Raw genomic sequence first — 5,356 nt, 5'->3', positions numbered from 1 at the left:
TTCAATTTTCATTTCTTTGTTTTAGAAATTGGCATCTGACCTGAAAGGAGGAACGGAATGTGGAGGCGGGGCGTGCAAGCGGAGCGCCGGACCCCGGACCTCTCGCGGTTTTTTTTTCTTTGTCACGGCGCTGGGGAGGGAAGCAAGCTCCGTGGCGTGCGCGAGTTCCCTTCCCGCCAAATTGTAGCTCTCAGTGATGCTATCGAGGACTTCTGATTTGGAGCAATTTTTGGAGCAGCAAAATTTCCGTTTTGGAGCACTTTGGAGCAGGAAAAATTTTCATCTTGAAGCACTTTGGAGCAGATAATTTTGCATCTGGGAGCACTCTGGAGCAGCAAATTTTACATCCTGGAGAGCACTACAGAAGCATATTGCATTAACATTTAAGCACCTGAAAATTATTATGGGGCTCTTATGAAGGCTAGAAATATTTGGAATCATTGCAATTCTCACGAAAAAAATCATCTCAGGAGAACTCCATACTTCACTCGCTAATGAAAAAATAGAGAGAGAGAAATAGATTAAAAGGAAGAGGCAGGGAGGTTAACCTGGTGCGAGTGACCGGTTTGCTACCCTGCACAGGGGTGGGGGATATAGGGGTCGGAGAGAGGACAGAGAGAGAGGGAGATAAAATAAAAACAAAACAAAAAATGCACACATACACACACATGCAGGACGTCCTATCAGAGCCGTTGCGATAGACCGGTTGAATGCAGAAAGCGCATTAGCGCCTGCACAGCCTTCTTCTGTGACGTTAAATCCTGTCGGTGGCGCAGGATTCTTTCTTCCGAAAGAGTTCGGTCGTTTAGTGTATCAAGCGCGTTGCAAAGCGACTATCTTTGCGAACAGTACTGTGGACAGTCGAACAGAATATGCTCAATCGTTTCATCACTTCCGCAGTGGTCACAAGCTGCCGTGTCGGCCATTCCTATGCGGAACGCGTACGCGTAGGTAAATGCGAAACCCAACCATAACCTGCAAAAAATAAGGATTCATGCAGTTTAGTGTTCTGGATCAACTTCTTCGGCGATTATTTTCGACACTAGCAAATAAACAGAATACCGGATAAATAAAATTGCAATTTATGAAATAAAACTCTAAATACATCTATGTGGTTATCAGCAGACGTGGTAGACAAACTCCATGATGTACAGCAGTGCCTCAATGCCAAAGAGCCACACCGTCCCTAATGCATTCCCCTAAGAAAACTCCAAGGCGAAAGCCAGGTTCTTTTTCTTCTCGATCGACGGGTTGATCCTCTCCCACCCTCTCTGCAAGCTTTCTGCACCTCACATGGTTTTGCACTACCTCCTTGATCGGTGCACCGATCACGGAAGCAGTGTAAAGCGACGATGTCATGTGATTACATCATCACGTGACATCAGGATATATGACGCCATGTTAGCGTCACAAGTTTTGACGATGTATGACGTGATGATGACAACATCACATGATTATTTTTTACATCAATCGAACGCCGCCGACGGTCAATTTTCGTGTTTGATAAAGCATCTAAGGCTTTAGCATTATTATTGCGTATTGGAAGTTAACAGCCTGGCCGTTAACCTGGCCTTACATACCAAACTGTCCTACACCATGTCACCTTTGTGCCATGCGCGAAACGGCTTCGCTTGTCATCCACTTCACAGCTCCTTAATTTTTTTTAAATTTTTATTGTGATAGCAATTATATGGACACTCTAGGCGGATTTTTACGGTCGCTGTTGCCGTAATTTTCCGTATAAAGTCCAAGTTAATAACATCACCACGCGCATTCTAGCTGCGGGTAAAAGCTCGCGAGCGCTGGCGACGAACGCGGCTGAAGCGGAGATTAAACTAGCCGGCCGTCTGTCTCCGTCGCACGGAGAGCGTATGAGATAACATCTTCCCGCTTGCGGGCCTGCCGTCGATTGCTCATCAAACATAGAGGAAACGCCCCGCCCGTCTTTCGTAACGAGCATGAAGGGACGCCAGGGGAGCAGAGGGGGGCGGGGGGGGGGGGACAACCGCGTCGTTCGTTGGTTCGAAAGGCACTGTCGCTTGCGCGCGCGCTCTCTCGAGGCATCAGGAGACGGCTCGTAAACTTGCTGTGCTCTCAACGCTTACTTCGCGTTTAGAGAAATCACAGCACGAAAACGCTTCGGTTCCTGGAGCGGCCATATCCCCTTAAACCAGCGTTTTGTTGAGTTACGCGAGATCGGATCCAAAAGAGTTAGCTGCTAGCCTTACTTCGTTTAACAATACAATTTGTTGATATCGCATTCACTGCTTCGCCCTTAAGCGAAACTGAGTTTTTTTAACCGTCAGCTAATGACCCTCGAACGCGAGGGGCGGACGTGTAACATGGCGCAGCCGCTTCACTGTGGGCCGTCAGCGACGGGCCCGCTACAGCTGCGCATTTGCGGCTGCTCCGACCAGGAGATATGCTTTTACAGCGAAAGCTGTTATGAGATCATTTCACCGGCCGTTTTTGGCGCCGTAATTGTCCGCCGCCGCCGCCGCCGGTGTCCGTAACCAGTATCGCTCGAAATAAGAAAAAAAACTAAATAAGAAAAAATTCAGGGATGCAACGAGGTTCGAACCTGGGCCCTCTGCGTGGGAGCCCAGTATTCAACCTCTGAGCCATGCCGGTGCTTGAAACTGCTTTGCAAAAATGTCCTATACAGGCTTCATGTCGGGAAGGAACCACATTAGCAAATGCAATATAGCGTGGTAGAAGAGTAAAATAAGCACCAAGCGTCGCACAACGCGAATTCTGTAACCAGGCGTCACACAATGCGAATTGCGCAACGAGTAGGCTGTTGAATGCTTCCAACCCATTACAAAGGGCTCTGCCATAATTCTTCATCGTCATCAGGCACGGCATCAATAAAGTGCGCATAATGCCTTAATGCGTTTAGCAGGTACCAACGCTCTCCGTAGAATGACGAAAAATGGCACAGTGCCTGCTACCCTACTTCTAAAAAATTACAATGATTTATAGCGTAGTGGGTTCCTCGCAAGTGCACTTGTATTGGTTGCCAAGGAAGCCCATAAGCGCATGATCCATTTCCTCGGGGTCTCAGTAAAATTACAATGGTTTATAGCGTAGTGGGTTCCTCGCAAGTGCACTTGTATTGGTTGCCAAGAAAGCCCATAAGCGCATGATCATTTCCTCGGGGTCTCAGAAAATTCTGCACCCCCCCCCCGTCTCTCTCCCACGTCAACGTATGTTATACAGCATGACGGGAGAGGGAAATAGCGACTGGGCGTCACCCAATGCAAATTACATAACTGGTGGGCCGTTTAAAGCTTCCAACCCATTACAAAGAGCTGAGCCATATTTCTTCATCGTCATTAGTCGTCGCGTCAACAAAGTTCACATAATGCCTTACAGACGTGTAGCTGGTGCCTCGCTTCTCCGCAGAATGACAAATAATGGCTTAGAAGGTGCTTCCCAACTTCACAAAAATTGTGATTTATGGCGTAGTGGGTACCTTTCTAGTGTACTTGTATTGTAGCCCCAAGAGAGCTTACAATGGGCTCTAGAAACGCCGCTCTTCCAGCTTTCGCTGTGACTGCGCTGCAGTTTCAGCGCAGACCTGGCGTTTTTATTAATCAGATGACATTTTTAAAAAAGCAAGCAAAAAATTCGAACTGGAACACTAGCTCGTGAGCTCGAAAGGGCAGGGCCTTTTAGGGGGTACTTACCGCAGAGTGATTACAAACTCGGATGTGCTGGTGGAAGGAATTATGAAAAAGCTCTTCTGGATGAAGATCCATGGATAAAGTATATCTGAGGAAAAGTGTCAACGCGTTCCCACCGTTCGCGTGCTCTTCCATAAACGCGAAGCAAGGAAAATCCGATATCGTTCCATATCTACTGCTAGCGATCCCAGATTTCATTCCGCGATGTGCAGAAACAGAAGTGACAAACATTTTAGCGGCACGCATGCAGTTATTACTGAACATTGCTTTCCTTACGTGCCGTGCGACGCTTGAAACGAGCTATCAGCAGCGTTTCGGGAACAGACGACGTCCGCCGATGAATCGCCGTCGCAACTTTCTCGCTACCGATAGGCCTAGACGTCACGAGCCTCTGCGGAGAGCGCATTTTGCTGTAGAACCGACTTGCAGAACAGAAGCTGCGTCGGCACCGTGCATGGCATGGTGGCTTACTCGAGACGCACGCACGAGCGCTATTTATTCAGCGGAATAATTCTTGGTCCGTGGTTGCGACTTTGGCAGCCCCAAAATCAAGCTGCACATGTTCTGACGCGCCGGCGGTGCGATTGCCGGTGATAGACGCCCCCAAACCTGAGACTTTGGCGCAGTTTGGCGCAATTTTCGACGATATTATCAGGATGGCGCAGTAAATACAATTTGGCGCACTTTGGCGCAGTTCGCGCAGGAGTGGAATCGCTGAGCTCTTTCGAGCGAGGACGTGCTGAAACACTACACAGAAACGGGCAAGCACTCAGAAGCATTTCGTTTGCCTTGATCCTGGAGGCGCGCGGCCGTCTCCCGCTGCCGAGGATTTGACGCGAACTCGTGGCATTCTATTTCATCGGTGTATCGCATGGTGAGTTTGGTCTAGCGACAAAATCAAATTTTATTTGCACAATTGATGCGTCAATCTGGTCGTCTCTTCAAGCTGGCAGATCAGAAATGTTCAGGCGAACGGCGGTCATGTTTGTCCGTGGACCCAAGACTTCGTTGACGGGCAAATATGTAAGAATTTCTCGTTTCTTATTTGCGGCATCTTATTGTAAGTCTGTGACCTATTTTGCCGTCATCTCTAGGGAACACTGCAACAAGGACTGGTGTGGATAGCGTGCTGCGCTAGGCTCGCCAATTAAAAAGAATTCTGGTAAGACGCATACTTGGTTACAAAAGCCTCACGCAATCGCTTTTCACATTGAATTTGGTCGCGGGTGTGCTGTAAATGCCGACTGCACAATATGTGACTGGCCCGCGGCCGCTTTGAAGGTAAGATTGCGTTCTCATCAATCTATTTATTGTACAATTTGCTTTCCAGTGACATAACGAGCCAACAATGAAAACCTCGATCCACCCTGTCTCCACATATTATCTAGTTTGTGCGCTGTGGAGCTTGAAGCACTTCTCAGAATTTCAGCACACTCGCATTTATTGTAAGTGCAGTGTTTTTCTTATTTGTGCAGCGATAAAATTATTTTGTTTAGTTGTGTGAATAGAGTTTCTACATGCGACATGACTGTGCAACTGGTCAAGTAAATAGTCTACATTTCTCAAAGTAATATTCATTGTTCTTTTTTTTCAGTCTTTTCCGACAGAGGAACAATGCAAGTCTCACATCTCGATGAGGGTGACGATTTACCGTCTCACATCTCGACGAT

General features: G+C 47.7%; 1 long non-coding RNA gene across 1 annotated transcript; it reads left to right on the top strand.

Annotated features, from left to right (window-relative positions):
* The first annotated feature begins 4,414 nt into the window (after positions 1–4,414).
* Positions 4,415–5,135, top strand: LOC125757563 (uncharacterized). Its single transcript, XR_007415311.1, has 4 exons — positions 4,415–4,529; positions 4,633–4,709; positions 4,781–4,848; positions 5,017–5,135. It is a non-coding gene; the product is annotated as an uncharacterized LOC125757563 (long non-coding RNA).
* The last annotated feature ends 221 nt before the right edge of the window (positions 5,136–5,356 follow it).

This window comes from Rhipicephalus sanguineus, chromosome 3, assembly GCF_013339695.2.
Source record: "Rhipicephalus sanguineus isolate Rsan-2018 chromosome 3, BIME_Rsan_1.4, whole genome shotgun sequence".
Taxonomy (NCBI): domain Eukaryota; kingdom Metazoa; phylum Arthropoda; class Arachnida; order Ixodida; family Ixodidae; genus Rhipicephalus; species Rhipicephalus sanguineus.
Note: the sequence above shows the minus strand (reverse complement) of the source record. Positions and strands in the feature narration are given on the sequence as shown.